This window comes from Mustela nivalis (genome assembly GCF_964662115.1).
Source record: "Mustela nivalis genome assembly, chromosome: 9".
NCBI classification, from domain to species: Eukaryota; Metazoa; Chordata; class Mammalia; order Carnivora; family Mustelidae; genus Mustela; species Mustela nivalis.
In genome coordinates this window covers 32,649,099-32,668,265 of record NC_139028.1, presented here as the reverse complement: position 1 = coordinate 32,668,265, position 19,167 = coordinate 32,649,099, and the positions used below count along the sequence as shown (strand labels likewise).

Genomic DNA, 19,167 nt, shown 5'->3' with positions numbered 1-19,167 from the left:
GAAAATGAAGAAGAGGAGGAAGATGAAGATGAAGAAAAAGGAGAAGAGGAAGAATAAATGAAGAAAGAAAGAAGGGAGGGAGAGAGGGAGAAAGGCAGGGAGGAAATGTATCCAAATTGGGGAATAAAAGATAAAATTATCTGTGTTCACTGTCAATACGATCTTATAGGAAGAAATGTTAAAGATTCTACACACACACACACACACACATACACACACAAACTGTTAGAACTAATAAACAAATTCAGAAAATTTACAGAACACAAAACCAACACTCACAAAGGGTGCATTTCTTTCTTTTTTTTTTTCTTTTTAAAGATTTTATTTATTTCACAGACAGAGATCACAAGTAGGCAGAGAGGCAGGCAGAGTGAGGGGGAAGCAGGCTCCCTGCTGAGCAGAGAGCCCAATTTGGGGCTCGATCCCAGGACCCTGGGATCATGACCTGAGCTGAAGGCAGAGGCTTTAACCCACTGAGCCACCCAGGCACCCCGAAGGGTGCATTTCTATACAATAGCAACAAACAACCTAAAAAGGAAATTCCATTTACAATGGGACCAAAAAGAATAAAATGTTTAGGAATAAACTTAACCAAGGAGGCAAAAGAAGTATGCACTTACAACTATAAAATGTTGCTGAGAGAAATAAATGGGAAGACATCCCACATTTATGGACTGGAGGACTTAATTTTATTAAGATAAAAAGACTACCAAAAAGGAATACAGATTCAATGATATTCCTATCAAAATCCCAAAGTCGTCTTTGCAAAAATATGAAAATCCATTCTAAAATTCACATGGACCCTCGAGGGACCCCCAAATAGCCAAACCATGTTAAAAAGAAAAAATGAAGTTGGAAGACTCACACTTCTTGATTTTAAAACTTAGTATAAAGCCATAGTAATCAAAACTGTGTGGCACTGGCCTAAATACAAATGTGTAGAATAGAGACACAAGAATTAAAACCTCACAGTATAGAGTCAAATGATTTTCAACAGGGTGCAAAGACTATTTAATGGAGAAAAGGCAGGCTTTCCACAAACGGTGCTGAGAAAGCTGGATATCCAAATGCAAAAGAATGAAGGTGGACCCTTCTCTTACATCATACATGGAAATTAACTCGGATTGGATCAAAGACAAGAGTCGAAACAAAAAAACTTAGTAGGCAACATAGAAAAAAGCTCATGACATTGGATTTGGCAATGATTTCTTGGCTAAGACATTAAAAACAGACAACAATAAAAATTAGATAAATTGGACTCCATTAAAATTAAAAACTTTTGTGAATCAAACGATTCACTAAGAGAATGAAAAGGTAACTCACCAAAAGAGAGAAAACATTTGCCAATCATATATCTTACAACCAGAATATATAAGGAACGCCTACAACTCAACAACAACAAAAACAAATGAACAAACCAATCTAAAAAGGGGCAAAAGACGTCAAAAGACATTTATCCAAAGAAGATATACAAATGGCCAACAAGCACATGTAAGATGTCTAACGTCTCTAGCCATTTGGGAAATGCAAACTGAAACCACAAGGAGATACTACTTCACACTCAAAAGGGGGACTGTTATGAAGGAAGGAAGGAAGGATGAGAGGGAGGGAGAGATGCAGGGAGGGAAGGAAAGAAAAGGAAAAAAAGAAAGGAGAGGAAAAGAGAAGAGAAGAGAAAAAGAAAAAGAAAAAGAAAAAGGAAAAATAAGTGTTGGTGAGGATGTGAGAAATTGGAACCCTCGTTCATTGCTGGTGGGAATGCGAAGTGCAGCCACTTTGTAAAACAGTTATGGCAGTCCGTCACAAAGGTAAACATAAACTATACTACCATATGATTCAGCAATTCCACCCCTAGGTATATATTCAAAGGAATTTAAACCAGGGACTCAAGCAGATACCTGTACACCAATATTCATTGCAGCATTATTCACAATAACCAAAACATGGAGACCCTCCAAGTGTCTATCAACAGATGATGGATAAACAAAATGTAGCATATACATACAATGGAATGTTTTTTAGCCTTAAAAATGAAGGAAGTTCTGGTACATGCTACAACATGAACGAACCTTGAAAACCTTATGCTAAGTGAAATAAACCAGACACAGAAGGACAAATATTACATGATTCCACTTTTATGAGTTACCCAAGAATAGGCAAATCATAGAAACAGAAAGCAGAATAAAGGTTTCCAAGGACTGTGGGCAGAGTGGAATGGGGAGTTACTGTTTGATGTATACAATTTCTCTTTGGGCTTATAAAAGAGTTCTGGAAAGGGTTAGTGGTTAACAATTGCAAAACAATTTGAATGTACTTAATGTCACTGAATTGTATGCTTAAAAATGGTTAAAATGGCAATTTTTCTCTCTCATGCATTTTAACACAATAAAATTTTTTAAACTATATTGAAGATGAAACATGTTTTCATAACCCTCAAACCATGCATTAAGTGTCATTTAATTTTCTTCCATTTGTTTGAACAAAATTTATTGAATACTAACCAATGGTCAGCTCTCTGGTATGGTAGGTCCTCAGCTTTCAAAGATACACAAAAATTGTCTCTGTCTTAAAGGATGTTATAATCTGCCTGGAAAGTCATTGAAATAAAATTAACAAAGCCATGTGATAAGCACCACGATACTGGTAAGTATATGGAATTTATGAAGCACATAGGTAGTAGCATTTAGCTCAAGCAGGATATCTGGGAACACCCTCTCCAAAGGATATTAGTGACTAAGCTGAGTCTCAACATACATGAGTTAGCCAGGGGAAAGGGGAAAAGAGTTTCTCAGGCAAGAGAAACAGGACGTCAAAAGACACAGACAATAAAGAGAATATGAGCAGATTGAGAAAATGTGATAACATATGAAACTGGTGATGGTTGGGTAAAGAGAGGAAGAATAGGAGAGCTGGACAAGTTCCAGAAAATGGATAACTTTCACGATACGGGAGTTTATACTTTATCATATGGGCAATGAGTAGCCATTGTATACGATTTTAGAAATCACGGGCTGTGGGGCGCCTGGGTGGCTCAGTGGGTTAAAGCCTCTGCTTTCAGCTCAGGTCATGGTCCCAGGGTCCTGGGATCGAGCCCCGCATTGGGCTCTCTGCTCGGCAGGGGGCCTGCTTCCTCCTCTCTCTCTGCCTGCCTCTCTGCCTACTTGTGATCTGTCAAATAAATAAAATCTTTAAAAAAAAAAAAAAAGAAATCACGGGCTGCTTTAGTCAGCTAGGTCTTCAAATGGCCCTCCCCCACTGTACTGTGGAGAATGGTAGAAGAGGGGACCGACTTCCCAGGCATTTAAGTGAGAACTGGCAAAGCACCTAAACTATGGACACTAGCAGACACTAGCAGACAGCTAAAAATTGTTCACAATAACAGCTCAGGAGACTAGTTACTCGTTAGGGATGGGCGATGGGAAGACTCAGGTTTCTACCATAGAAAATTTGGTGAGTAGTAGTACAGTGGTAGAAATAAGACAGATCATTTTATTTGGAAACGTTGCATTTGAAGTGATTGAAGGGCAGGAACAGATGGCTATTTATTTACAGAGTTCAGGAAAAATGCTTGATGTACAGATCTAGATTGGTGATCCCACTAAATAGAAGGGAGAATTTGCCTTAAATGAAAGGAATTGATGTCCAAATATAGAATCCTATTATGGAAGTAAGTATACTCCGTCCAACACAGGGTAATGGAAGGAACGGAGCAGCTCCTCTACACATCAAAGTCAAACCATAGGAGAAGCTGCCCTTTCAACCTTACATATAATAAGGCTTATGAGAATAAACCAATTATTGATAAACCTGGGAGCTTTCCAAACCTGTTTTCATTTTGAAGTAAGAGGGACTTCTAATATATATCTTGCCTAGGGTGAATCAAATCCTAAATCTCTTTTTATATTTGAGATCAATCCTTCGGGAATTTTGTCATCAACCAGAAAAGAGTAACAAAGAAAAATAAAATAAAAGTTGGTGTGGTCTATTTTTTTATAGGTATTCATCAGTTTTTCTCATTCCTGTTCTTTCCTTTTAATGCTGACAGAAATTCTTCTTCCTAGCAAGTGGATTTTATCTCTAGAAGAGTCCTCAAAAGTGTAAAAGGGGAATGAAATAAATACTGACACATGCTACAACATGAATGAACTGTAAAAACATGTTAAGTGTCAGGCACAGAAGAGTACATATTTTATTACTCCATTTATACTAAAAGGTATAAGATTTCTTTGGGGGGTGATGAAAAGTGTTTTAGTGTTTTGTAATTGGTTGCGGTGAAAAATGCACAATTCCATGATTATACTGAAACTATTGAATTGTACACTTTAAATGGGTGAATTAGATCTTCAATAAAACTGTTACTAAAAGAAGTGGAAGAGAGAAACAGAAGATTGGGTCTGGGAACCTGTAACAATGGGAAAAGGGTCAGAGAGTTCTTAAGTTTGCAGATAGCAGGAGACCAAGGGCCAAGGAATGCAGGTGGCCTCTGGAAGTTGGAAAAGGCAAGGAGTTGATTCTCCCCTTGAGCTTCCAGAAAGGGACAGCCCCTACACCTTGATTTTAGCCCAGCATGACCTGTGTCAAGGCCCATAGAAATAAAAGACAATGCATTTTGTTGTTTTAAGCCACTAAATATATGTAATTACTGTAATGGTGGTTATCAATTGTGAGTTAGAGAGTAGGAAAGAAGGTAATGGGGGTTTGACAAAAGAGATGTTAGGAAATAGCCATCTAAGAAAATAAAAGACGAACTGGTGAACAAAATATAGTATGATTATAAGCCTGCATTAGGAAAACACTTGAGGGAATTGGGAACACATTTTCCCCCCATCCAGATGGCAACTGTGGGAATTCTATTTTTGTATTACCCACCACTGGGCAATAGTTCATTGATCTAAAGATGACCATCTGTTACAGGTTTGGTAAATCATTATCTTTGGCTCCTCACCATAAATGACTTCTAGATGGGGTTACTAACAAACCCACTGTTCCCCCAAAATGAAAGCAACAGGCAGTTAACTAAAGTCTTAAAAGAAGTACTGACCGGGGACACCTGGGTGGCTCAGTCAGTTAAGCAGCTGCCTTCAGCTCAGATCATGAGCCAGGGTCTTGGAATCAAGTCCCACATGGGTCTCATTGCTCAGCTGGGAGATGGCTTCTGCCTCTGCCTGCTCTGCCTACAGCTCCCTCTGCTTATACTGTCTCTCTCTCTGTGTCAAATAAATAAAATCTAAAAAAAAAAAACAAAACCCTAAAAAAAAAAAGTAGTGACCAGGAGCACCTGGCTGGTTAATTGTGATAATTGTCTGCCTTCAGCTCAGGTCATGATCTCGGGGTCCTAGGATGAAGCTATGAGTCAGACTCCCTCCTCAAAAGGGAGTCTGCTTCTCCCTCTCCCTTTGCCCCTCCCCTCTGCTTCTGCTGGCTCGCTCACGCTCTCTCTCAAATAAATAAACTCTTAAAAAAAAAAAAAGTACTAACCAAAAAACCCTCAATCCTTGCACAGTAAGCTGTTGGTTATTGCTTAACCATTAAGACAAACAGCAGTCCAAATATATTCACCAACAGAGAGTATACCACTAAAACAGTCAAATCCTCTTCAGAGGAATCTCCCCAAGCTCTTTCTCAGGGATGGCCCTGTGGGATATAAACATAGGAAATTCTCCTAGCAGACAGAACATGGGGCACCCATACTGAACTTACTCCATTATCAAGGTGGCGAGTTAACAAATGAGTGCCTGTGACATCGGCTGGCCCTATGACCCACCTTACCTCATCCAGCAAGATATTCAAGAAGATCTGTACCAGTGACCACTACACATGGCTTTCCCTCCTTTCTAAAGGTTTTTAAGTTAGGGAAATCTTGTTTGTCTGTCATCACTCTATATTTCTTGTATTCTAGAACAACATACACACGTGTAATTATGTGAATTCAAGTGAGCTTGAGAGAAAGAAGCATCAGATCATTTCACTCAGCAAGTAACTGCTCAGAGGAAGCAGGAGATGGAAGACATGAATGTGTCAGTTCCTCAGCGGATCTCCGTCTCAGGCGTCTCATGGTGCGGCCATCTAGCAGTCTGAGTGCAAGGCTTGAGTCCCTAAATAGAAACCAACAACTTCCTCTGGTGCTCAGTAGAAGAATGAGCAATCTGTTCCAACATGGGAGGAAAAAAAATCCACTGTGTTGGACTTTATTGAGAGACAGCATGTCTGCCTCCAATATGGCTCGAAAATGCAACACATTTTGCTTTGTGGAGAGTTAAGAGATCTTCAAAGGTAATGTTAATGCTACATGGTTTTTAAATTTGTAATATGCATTTGTTGTGTTATTAAGAACTTCTGGGGTACCTGACTGGCTCATTCAGAAGAGTATGGGACTCGATCTCAGTCATGAGTTCAAGCCCCATGTTGGGTATAGAGGTTACTTATAATAAATAAATAGGTAAAAACTTTTAAAAAATGGTTTTCCATTCTGCTAAAGAAAATAAGAAAAACAAAAAATAAGGAGGCTAGAGGAAATTGAGTACAGAGGCAAATGGCATGTTGGGTATGTTAGAGAAATGTAAAAGTAAACATGTTCTGAACTAGAAAGTGAAGGAAAACCCAAGATGTACCAAATATTCACAATTCACCAAATATATATGAGGTACATTAAGTATTCAAGATTTAGGACATGTGAAATCAATCATCTGTAGATGATACCCATTCTGGCACCCTTGCACTCTGCTCCAGAAATGTAAATCAAATCCATAGCTACTCATCAGGGTAGTTGATGAAACAGATATTGATTACATATACCTGACCCTGCAATCTTTCTAAGAGACAATTGTGTATATTGGCTCCATGCAGCTTCAGGCTCTTGGACCCCTTGCTTAAACTCAATTCTGATCCTCATTACCTCACCAAAGGTGAGGAAAGCTGACACAGGAGGGGAAAGAAGGAATATGAACTCTGTATGACCCATATTCAGGTAGTATGGTCCATCCACGCCAGTTGAACCTTATCCAAAACATTTACCCCTTTCCCCTTACTTCTCGCTATCAGTGCTCCCAGATAATTTCTCACATGGCAGGGGCGGAGTTTAGAAACTTGGCAAAGGTTGTGACTCTACTGTCTTAAGGGTCATTAAATGTGTCATTTAGTCCATAGATGGCAAAATTGTGTACAACCATATCCAGCCTTGATTCTGTTGATTCTGGGAACCAGATACAAATGCAGCAGCTGGTCATGTCTTTGCATAGTTTCTCAAGGAGGAGGCAAGCTATCGTTCCTTGTGATACAACTGCATTATGTTGGACAAGGGAATTTACGAAATTGGATATATGGGAAGAAATATGTGTGTACTCTACTATGAGACTGTCTGCCAGGCATGCCCCATTCTCCCAGAAAATGCCCCTGAGCATCCACATATCTAGCATGAAAGCTACATGTTCTTACAGTGCCCGTTGTCTTGATTTAGGTTGATTGGTTTAGGGATAAGTACCTGATCTGAGCTAAACCAAAAAGCCCCTTCACTAGTTTTTCTGAAATTTGGATTCAAAAAATTGAGGTCAATTCCTCTCCAATGTACACACTTGTGTGGTGCTTCCCTGCAGATTATATAGTATATTAGGATTTTAAACTCAATCTAGAGTTCTAGGGCCAGATTGCTTTGAATGGAATCCTGACTCTGACATTTACTATCTACATGAGTTTGGACAAATGGCTGAACCTCTCTTCTGCTTCTGCATCTGTCAAATAGAGATAATTATCATGTCCACTGCACACGGTTGTGGTGAATATTAGGAGAATTTAGAGCGGCACTCTGCCCTCAGCAAATGTTAGGTATATTTAGTCTTTACAAATAGATACAAAGTATTTTGTTTTTCCCAAGTTGACTTCAATTCAATGTTATTAAATTCAGTCTTTATTGTTTTTGTGCATACTGTATTCCAAGCACTAAATTAAGCTTAGGGAAAAAATACAGTGTCCAAAGAGACATGGTCCTTGCCTACATGGAACTTACAGTTCAGTGGGGGAGGCAAATATTAAAGAAATAGTCACATACAAACTATGAAATGTGCCATGACAGATAAATAGAAGGTGATATGAGAGATTATAATGGGTATATCAGTCTAAACTTCCTTAAGAAAGCAATGTGGGAGTTAGTATGGAAAGAGGAAGTTGGAGAAAGTTTTCCAGGTAGAAGGGTCATGTGCAAAGGTCCTGAAATGGGAAAGACCTTGAAGATTTAGAAAATTAAAGCAAGTCAGTGTAGCTTGGAATAGTAAGAAAAGGAAAAGGAAAGAGGCATAAAATGAGGTTGCAGAAATAGGCAAGAGCCAGATTATTCAAGACCTTATAATAAGAGTAGGATAACAAAGATTCAAGATCTTAGAGGTCAGGTTAAAGATTTTTGATCAGGCTGTTAGTAGTTGAAAATGAAAGAAGTAGGCAGGGTTAAGAGATACTTCATAAAAGGGAAAAAGGCAAGTATTTATCCTGCTTTCTCATATAAACTAAATTACTAAGTAATCAAAAATTGAAGAGCAGTACCTTCCCTCTGCAGAAATATTGCTGCTAATACAGGAAGAATGATGGAATTATATCACCATTTAAAACTCCTAATGAATGAATTGCTCAGGCATTACTCAAGAGCAATTACGAAGAGAGAGAGAGAGAGAGAGAGAGAGAGATCACATTAAAAAGGGGGGGGGGGATAAGCACATACTGTGTGTCTCCTAATGGAAGAATATACTGCTACATATGAGATACCTTGCCAAAAAAATTAAACTTGAATCTGAGAAAACATCTAGATCTTACTACCAATTTACAAAAAGTACAGAGGATGAGAGAACATGTTAAAAATACGCGATGGGGATGCAACTGACAAAATTCGGGTTGTGGTCAAAACTACAGGACAACCAGCCAAGTTCCGTAAATAAAAATAAAATATTATTGGGAAAACAGAGACAAAAATACAGAAGATTTAAAAGATAGACCAATCCAAATCAGTATAGTTCCATTCTGAAGCAAACTGTAAATCTACATATACGTAGCATTTATGAGTCTATTAGAAATGTAAATATTTTATATTACAAAATCATTGCTATTTTTTTAAATTATGATGATAGCATTGTGGCATTTTTTAAGACTATCTCTTTTAAATATTTTAAGACTAAAATAGTTACATAGAAAATCATACAATAACTATGATTTGCTTCAAAATAATATGGAGAGAGAAATATGACAGAGGATATAAATGAGGCAGTATTGGTCATGGTTTGGATGTGGTGGCTTGGATAATAGGTACACAATCACATATTTTAATATTTTTCAACCCTTCTTTCTGCGTTTTATATGTGTTGAATTCTCCATGGTAAAATTTTTTTTCTTTAAATTTGGAAAGCAGAATTGACATAAATTAATAATAAATTGTTATTTGGTAAGAATGAATATGATGGAAGAGTCAGGGATGATGCTGGATTTCAGATTTTTTTTTTAAGATTTTATTTATTTATTTGACAGAGAGAGATCACAAGCAGGCAGAGAGGCAGGCAGAGAGAGAGGAAGGGAAGCAGGGCCCCTGCTGAGCAGAGAGCCCCATGTGGGACTTGATCCCAGGACCCCGAGATCATGACCTGAGCTGAAGGCAGTGGCTTAACCCACTGAGCCACCCAGGCGCCCCGGATTTCTGATTTTTGATTGTAGATCCGAAGTGGTACCTTTCAGTGCCTTAGAAAACAATGAGCAAGAACTATGTTTACCAAAGGCCATTACATATTTGGACATGGGACGCCTGGGTGGCTCAGTTGGTTAATCCACTGCCTTTGGCTCAAGTCATGATCCCAGAGCCCTGGGATCGAGTCCCACATGGGGCTCCTTGCTCAGCCGGGAACCTGCCTCTCCCCCTGCATGTGCATGCTCTCTCTCTGACAAACAAATAAATAAAAAATCTTAAAAAAAAAAAAAAATATTTGGACATGTTGAGTCTGAGGTGTCTCTGAACCAACCAAGCAAAGTAAAACTAGTAAGCAGTTAGGCAGACTGGGAACTGGGTAGAAAGATCTGGGCTAGTGGTATACATTTAAGAATCAATAATTCAGAGTTTATGTGAGTGGATGGGATTGCCTGGGCATTGGCTCCCAGACTTGAGCATAGATCAAAAATACCCGGAGAGTTCACTCAAACACAGATGGCTGAGCCCTAACCCCAAAGCATCTGATTCATAGGTCTAGGTATGATTTAAGAATTTGCATTTCTAACAATTTGACAGGTGATGCTAATACTGTATGTAGGCCTGAGTACCACATTTTGGGAACCACTTGGCAACCCTGACAGACATGAGAATATCAGTGAAGACAAGGAAGAGAGTGCTTAACAAGACCAAATACTGCTCCAGCCAGTAAAATGATGGTGAAAAATACTATTTGGATTAGCAACATCAAAATAATTGGTGACTTTAAGAAGATATTAGTGGACAAAAGGGAAATTCAAATTAGAGGTGTTATAAAGTAATGAAGATTTAAAAATGAAGAACAGTTGAGTGTAGATAATAGTTTTGAGAAGTTTGGCTGTTAATCATGTGAGGAAGAAAAAATAGTAGTGTATCTGGTGGAAATATGGGGCTGAGAGCAGACACAAGGATTAAGATTAAATCCCTGAGATTAAATCATTACCCACTTCTGTGAATTGAAAAGAAATTAAAACACCAATTCCTTTTCTGAAAAGGAGTTGTATTTCAATCTTAAAGACCTGAGGAATCTTGAAAAGAAGAATTCTTGAAAAGAATCTCTCTTGAAAAGAATCTTGAACTCTGGTGTTGGATATTCTGGCATCCTGTAGAGGAACAGGGATGTTTATTGAAGCACAAGCTAGCTTTTCCCCTGACATCACAGGTCACGGGAAGCTGCTGTTTCTACTAGCTGATAAAATTGGCCTTCGCACTGATTTTATTATTGATTTATTTGTCCGTTAAATGTGTATCAAATACCAATTATGTGCTAGACACTGTCCTAGGCTCTGGGATTAGTGTTGAATGACAAGAGTCATTAGAATTACAGTTGTAATTAGAAGAGTGTTAGACAACAGGGCACTCTGGGAATATATACATGGGATCTGATGCAATCTAGGGAACCAGGGGAGGTGGCCTTGAATGAGTGGTGGTCAAGAAGCGATCTGAATTCCATTTATATGGAATGTCCAGAATCGGCAAATCTGTAGAGCCAGAAAATAGACTAGTGTTTGCCTAGGGTTAGCGGAGTTGTGGAAGAAAGGGGAGTTACTGCTAATAAGTATGAGTTTCTTTTGGGGGTAAGGAGAGTGTTAAAAAAGTGATTGTGGTGATGGTTCTACAACACTGTAAATTTACTAAAACCCACTGAACTATATACAAATTGTATGGCATGTGAATTACATCTCAGTAAAGTTTATATATAAGTGAGATCTGAATATTGAGGGGAATTGGCTAAGGAATAAACTATTTCTTCACAGAGGGAAGAATGTGTGCATTGGAGGAAAGAGTATGGCATTTTAGGAGATGTGAAAAAAAATTCTGTGACTGGCATGTTTCTTGATAGAGTGTAATGACAAATGAAGTTGACCATCTTGAAAGAACCGAGATTGTACAGTGTTATAAAAGCCACACTGAAAGTTTGGGACTTTATCCTAATAACAATAGGAAACCAGTTGTTGTGCGATATGATCACTACGCCTTAGCATTCTGGCTACCAGGTGGAGAATGAAAGGAAGAAGAGTGTATTTGAGAAACCAGAAGAGTGTTATTAGAATTCTCCAGGCATGAACTATTGGTATCTTAGATTAGGACGGTGGCAACAGGATTGGACAAATTCAAGACTTGCTGACAGATTAGAACTGAGATGTAAGAGAGTGACACAGATAAGATGACTTGCTCAACTGAGTGGACAGTGAGATGGAAAGTGAAGAGGTGCAGATTTTGGGATGGGGGCAAGATTAGTTATTTTTCATATAGTTGGGATGATCTAATAAGAGAGCAAAGATGATTTGTACAGTAAAATGAGCTCTCCTCCACTGAGATTATTCAAGTCAGACTAGAGAAGTCGCGGACTAAACAACTAAAATTTCCATTCAGTTCTAAAGGTCTACTACAGGAAACTACCATTTGTGCCAGAATCTGGCCCCCAAAACACCTGCTGGCAGAAATGAGCCATTTTGCTGGAGCCTGAATTCCTCAGAACCATCTATACCCAGTTAATAATTAAAGTTCCTCGGGAGGTCTCCATTTGTTTCACCTATGTGAAGAATTCTGGTTTCATAAAATCCCACAGCAGTATTATTTAACTTAGTGTCAAAGAAAGGCCTACTGACTCCACCAACCCTAAGGCAAGTCTCTTCTCGCCCAGAAAGAAAAAGGTGGGAGGTTGCAGTAGCCACAGAAACTGACCCTGCCCAAAGCCAAAACACAGAGAGGGCTCCTACGAAATTAATCTCTGTATTTTTTTTTTCTCACACCCTCTCCAAATATCCAGCACTGGGCCCTTAGGGCCTAACAGCTGGCCATTTGTTGGTTAACAGATACTCCAGGCCTGGGGTGAAGGTGGGGTGAGAAGATGATGGAGTTTTTGAATGTAAAATTGAAAAGCCAAAAGGGAGGGAAAAGGAGAGGCGAGAAGAACAAATAACAAGGAAAGACTTTTGTGTGTGTCTCACCTCTGAAACAGCTGCTACCAGGTACCCTTAAGAAACAGTAAAGATTTACCTAATGTCTTTTATTAACTGCCTTACCAAATGCCCTAAGAGAGGTAGATGGGGTTTGTTTGACTTTTTTTTTTTTTTTAAGATTTTATTTATTCATTTGACACAGAGAGATCACAAGTAGGCAGGCAGAGAGAGAAGTAGGCTCCCTGCTGAGCAGAGAGCCCAATGCTGGGGCTCTGAGATCCCAGGACCCTGAGATCATGACCTGAGCTGAAGGCAGAGGCTTAACCCATTGAGTCACCCAGGTGCCGCTAGTTTGACTACTTTATTCCCACCCTGATTCTTCACCAGTTGTAATGTCGTGCTCACAGTCTAACACACACCCAAAACCAGGGGTTCAAAACCTGCTCCTTCCAGAGCCTCGCTCTGTCACCACCATCCCTCTCCTAATGATGAAGTTCTAGAACCTAGGTGAGGTTCGGTGGGCTGAGGTCCGGAGCCGATGACCAAGAAAGAATTCTTGAGACATCTTTGGTGCAAAATGGTGGTTTATTACAACATGGGGACATGACCGGTGGGCAGGAAGAGCTGCTGCTTGGGGTTGTGAGGGTAGGCGTGTTATATACCTTGCGGTTGGGGGAAGGTGAGGAGAAGGGAGGTTTCAATGGGAGTTTTCATATGCTAAAGAGGGCCTACAAGGTGCCAGGATGTCGGAGGCCTACCGGAGACCTTGCCCTTGCGGCTTGATCAATGTTGTCTTCAGACCAGCCTTTAACATTAAGATAGTTGGGAGACTTTTTGGTGCAATGTCACAATCCTGCTATCAATCGTCTTTGTTAGTGAGATTTAGGACATTTGCAAGCCAAGGGAGACTCCTGTCTAGCAGGATGTGAGCTCTGCAAGTTAACTATTTGCTTATTGTTCACGGCAGTCAGGGCTGCCTGAGGGATGCTACACTTAGGACTGAGGGGAAGTGGATGGAAGTGGGGGGTACAAGGCGCCAGCTTTTGCTTTGTCCTCAGCCAGCCTCGTGCTCCCTCATCACTAAGGTAAGCCTCCCACCTTCTTCTTCTTTCCCTTCTGCAAATCTCACCACAAAACTTTCTGGGCCTAATTCACATCGTTCTGACTCTCCCCATCTCTGAAATGGGAATAATAAAAATCATGGTGGGAATAACAGTAAAACCTATACAGTATAGTTGCCGTGAGGATTAAACATTCTATATACTTGAGAATTTGCTGGAACTGCAAAGGACTGTAAAATTAGATGTCGTTTTTATTGCCTTTATTTCTAAAGTCGAGTTGTTAGAATTAGGGTGCCAGGATGCTTGGCTGCTCATCAAAGGGATTAGGGAAGGGGTTAATGTTAGATGTTGCCAAGTGTTTCAGGGGAAAAAATCCACTCCACTCCACTTGAAGCAGGACGTCAACTCACCTTGCACAAAAAGCCCTTGGGAAAGAAGACTTTCGGTTTAAAAGCTGAAGGCGTGGGAAAGCAAAGTATTCAAAGCAGACAGCCTGAGAGCTCTGGGCCTCCAGGCCCGCAACCTGGTCGCCTCCACGCACCTGGGGCGTTCTTCCGCCTGCGGTGAGCGCCCCTCCCACTGCCGGGTTTCAGTCCCGCCAGGTGTGGGGAAAAGGCTTAGGGCTCTGGAAGTTTTAACATTTTAAGAGATTCTGCAGTTGACCAAGAACTCTAAAATCCCCGAGACAGTACCTGTCACTTTGGGGTGCTCCACACACAACCCCCGTGGTAAGGCCCAGGAAAGTGATGGTGTAATAAAATGAGATTCGAGGTCGTGGAAAGAATAGGCATATATACGTGCCCCCGTGTTGGAGGGAATGAGATCGATTTGGGTGTTGATTTCTCCAGTCATTTCAGAACCGCACTTCCTGCCAGATCGCCCAGGGCAATGCTAGAACAATCTTAGGGTATTGAAAAAAAATGCCAGTTCAAAAGGCGATTCAAAATCGGGGATACCGGCTGCGGGCCGGTTGTTTACAAAAAAAAGCGACCGCATCCCTCACGTGTTTGGCCACACACCTTCGCAGGCCTCAGTTTCCCAGTGTGAAAAATGGGCGGACTACTGGCCCACCTCCCTCACTGAGAGAAAGGGGCTGGGTGTTCGTTCCAGTTTCGTCCCGACTAACAGAAACCACTTGAGAAACGAGGAGTTTCTTTCGTTTTCAGTTGAGGGGGGGGGGGGAGGGAATGCAATAAGCGTGAACCATGCTCAGAAATGCCGCTGTCAGTATAGGTGGGGAGCTGGCTGAGAAGAGGCTAGAGGAAGGCCAAACTGGGCAGTACTTCTACCGCATATGAATGTAAATCCGCACGTGTGCACATACACAAACGCACACAGACGGTATCAAAATCCACGGGTGTGTAAGGAGACCTCACCACCCACAGTTCAAATCCCAAGGACCAGGAGCGGCCTCTTCTGCGCTTGCGCATTAACCGCGTTTTCACCCCCCCCCCCACCCCGCTGGCGCCCCGCCCCCGAGCTCATTCTGCCCCACCCACTTTCCCTCCCCTTCCCCAGCCCGGCCGCCCGCGCAGAGCACTGTGGGACACAAACAAAGTGCCCCCAAACAGGCTGGAGTGAGCGGAGCGGCAACGGCCGCGGCGCCGGCCCGCACGCGCGCGGCGGCGGCTCCCTCCCAACCTCCCCCTCCCCTCCCCTCACTCCCTTTCCCCTTCCCCACCCCGCCCCATCGAGAAAACGCGAGCCGTCGCCGCGCTCCCCAAACCGCCGCCTACCTTCGGCCAACCGCCCCCAACGGCCGCCAGCGCGCGGCTCTCCGGGCCCCCTCGCTCCTCCCCTCAGGCCCCTCCGAGAGCCGCGGGTGCTTCCCTCCCGCCGCTTCGCCCTCTCCCACCTCCCAGGCACGCTGCTGGTTGTGCCGCCATGCCCCAGCCACAGGCTGTCCACGGGCCTAGGCGCGGCGGCCCGAGATAGGGTCCCCTCAGCCTCCCCGGGGAGGAGAGAGGCCGCGAGCCGCGCGCTCCGCCCCCTCCCCCCGGGCTGTCGCCGCCGCCGCCGCCGCCACCTCGCCGCCTCAGCCTGGCGGGGAGGAGGAGGAGGAGGAGCACCAGGCCTCCGGGCCCCGGCACCGCCGCCCTCAGGTAATGGGGAAAGGGGGGCGAGCGGGCCGTTTGGCCCCAGCGGGGGCAATAACTAGCCACTCCTCGCCGCCAGTGCCCTCGGGGTGCGTCCGCCCAGGGGCTGACACCACCACGCGTCCCCCATCTGGCGCTGGACGGAAAGGAAAGCCTGATCTTGTCACCCAATCCGCTCCGGGAGACACCCCATAGGGTCCCCTCATTGGCATTTAATCCTTCAAGGAGGAGACTAGCCTTCGGCCCCGCAGTTGGAAGTCACCCCGATCGTTCCGGGTGCTCCCCATCATTTGCATGCCCATTTGCCCAACACCCTAACCCAAAGAAGGCAGAGGTGTTACCTCCTCTCACCTGGTCGAACCGGAGACCTGTCCCCCCCACCTCCCCCCACCCCCGTGTCCCCTGCTGCCTTTTCTCTGGTACTGGAAAGAAAAGAATCGCACTCTTAAAAAATAATAACAAACACCTCTTTTTCTTCTCTACCTGAGGATCACTCTGCATCTAGTTATTTTCTGCTGGCCTAGCCAGAAAAAAAGGGGTTACCTGCAAGTGAAATGACAAGTACCTTAGAACTGATGAAAGGAAATTGCATCCTTGTAAGTTCTATGAATCTTAACCAGAATTTAGAATAAAGATTAGTAATTGTGTACTTTACTGGAACTTACAGAAATGAAGACAAAAACTTAAGTTTTTTCAACATATAAATAAATCTGTTGAGGTCAGGAAAAAATTCTCTTCCACTTATTTTCTTACAGGTTTTTTCAGATACAGACTAACACCATAAGCACATAAACAATTTGATAGGATGGCAAATAGTTTGGCTTGGTAAAATTTTTGTGATTTCCTTTTGCCTAGGCTTTCAGTTAGAATTATTGGATTAGAAAAAGTATTATATAAATCTTCATTTCCCTCATTACTTCACATTGACTGCCAGTGGATTAATAATATTTAATTGTACCTAATGTAGTTTCCTTATCACGCAATGTGAAAATAATGAAAGAAATGTTTTCCTGTAGTCTTGTATTTTAGGAAGGTAACATTCATTAATTATGGAAACCAGATTTACTTATTTTGTGCACTACAGGCATTTTACGTATGTAATCTTATTTAATCCTCAGAAAAACCTAATGATTTAGATACTGTTACTTTAATTTTATATAGATGAGACAAATAACACAGCTAGAAGTGAAAATTTTACCCAGATATAATCGCAATGTGAGTATATTTCTGCTTTGCCTCTCAGTACAGGAACACTTTTTCAACCTTATAATGAAAAATTTGTCTTAATGAAATTGAGAAAGAAATACTGAATACTCCACTGTGTAGATTCAGTGAGTAACATTTATTGTTCGGTCCTCACTTCTCCCTTTCTGTGTCTCTGTGGGTGTGACCATTTGAAAGTAAGTTGCATACAACAGGACCCTCAACTATTTGAGCATGCATTTCCTAAAAATAAAGGACATTCTCCTACTTATCCCAAATATCGTTATCAACTTCTTTCTAAATTAACAATCCGTATGCAGATTTCCTCTTTATTCTAAAATCTCCTTGAGAAATTTGTCCTTTTCTGAAGTCAGTCAAGATTAATGTATTGCATTTGATGATTATCCCTTTTAAAAAGAATAATACCCATCTCCTTTTTTTCTAACACTTAATTGACCAAACCAGTTGTCTTACAGAATACTTCGGCATTCTAGATTTGTCTGTTTCTTCTTAGTGGCATTTAACTTATAACCCAACCCCTTGAATTTTCTGTTACTGGAAGTTAGATCTCCTTTGGCAAGAATAAGGGATACTATGTACTTCATACTGCTTCACAAACTGGTATATGTTGTCAGATTGCTATACTATTAGTGATGCCAAATGACCACTCTAGTGGTGACTGCCAAATCTGTTATAAGGGTGTGGTTTGCTGTTTGTGATTTGTACATCATCTTGGGGTAATACTTGACACCAAGCAAATATCCTGTTCCTGGCCACCTTTTGCTTAGTGATTTTAACACTCTTTGGTGGCTCTTGATTAAATCTGTTTTATGGAGATTAAAACGTAAAAAAGATTTCCTTCATTAGCTAGGGATAAACTAAAGTTCTTCCTACAAATGTGCAGTAAATGCTTAATTTTTTCCCTTTGATTATCAGTATTCAGAGAAAGGATTGGAGAAATAGTTACCCCAGTGGTTGCAAATGAGATTTTTTTTCCTTTTTTTTTTTTTTTTTTTTTTGCGAGATACACTTTGGACTCATGGTATTTAGTGTATTTATTCATTTTTTAAAAGAACTGTTACAGTCATTTTTCTTTTTGATCAGATTGTCCCAGATTTGGATAGTAGGAACCTTTTCAACCTGGCTCCTGTGTCCTTTTTTTTTTTTTTTTTAACACTCCTGATTGCCATTGGAGCATTGGAGTGCTTTCAGGCACAAGATACCCAACGCTTACCTTGTTACTTTCTTTGTTCTAGATCTAGAATGGGCTGTCTATCTAAGGAGTCTTGGTTCTGTTTGATGAGAAAGGGTATATAGAAACCAAGATCAGGATGTGGATATATTCATATTCATTGCTGCTGGAGTGTCATTGCTTCAAGACCCTTTCAGAGGAAAGAACTAAAAAATGGTTTTTTGCTTATTTGTTGAATTCTAAGTTTATAGTGATATATCCAGTTCGAATTTAACATAGCAGACTTTTCCTTCTTTGATTTTATATTTGTCTCTTAAATGAAAATCTTGGTGCATGATATAAAGGGTATATAATCAGAATATTTATGGTGTTCAGAAGTCACTTGAAATACTTTTCTGTTTATTTAAGCTACCAATTTGATACAGTTCATTTGTTTTATTTATTATTTTGGGGTTTTCTTTATTTTTGAATATGTCAAATATATGGTTCAATACATAGTTCAAAAGACAACTGTTTTTAAAAGTATGGTTAAAGAAGCCTCACCCAAATTAATTTTTAAGATGAAGTAGACCTTTAGTATCTAATATATTCTCATATGTTTTAACTGCAGAAGGCTTAGCAGTATGTTACTTCCTTGAAGTGATGTAGGAGTAATTTTAAATTTTGCAATTAGATTCTGATTCCTCTGGCAAAGAGAAAGAATTAAGACTAATCCTTGAAGGTGAGCAGAAAAATATATTTCAAGCTTCTGCACACTTGAAAATCAAGTTTTTAAAGAGGTATGGAGATGGTGGAAGTTTTATGAATCCATCTACTTGAATGCCACAAAAAAACCCGACATGCAGTCTGTGGATATAAAGGGCATTCGGACGTGTGATCAGTGACAACAGCATGTTTTGTTTGGATTGGGCAAAATTTGATAGAAATTATAATTAGGTATTTAAATGAGAGTTTAGGAGGGAGCAGTGGTTGTCTAAAGTGGGCAGAGGACAGTTTA

At 41.0% G+C, this 19,167-nt stretch overlaps 1 protein-coding gene across 6 annotated transcripts in view; it reads left to right on the top strand.

The window, feature by feature from the left end:
• The first annotated feature begins 15,210 nt into the window (after positions 1-15,210).
• Positions 15,211-19,167, top strand: part of ZBTB44 (zinc finger and BTB domain containing 44) — a 67,047-nt gene continuing 63,090 nt past the window's right edge. For 3 of the 6 annotated variants that reach the window (XM_082683380.1, XM_082683379.1, XM_082683377.1), the window contains exon 1: positions 15,211-15,781. The gene's annotated coding sequence lies outside the window, so the exon portion shown is untranslated. The remainder of the gene's footprint in view (positions 15,782-19,167) is intronic. The other 3 variants (XR_014298829.1, XR_014298830.1, XM_082683378.1) reach the window with 1 other exon arrangement.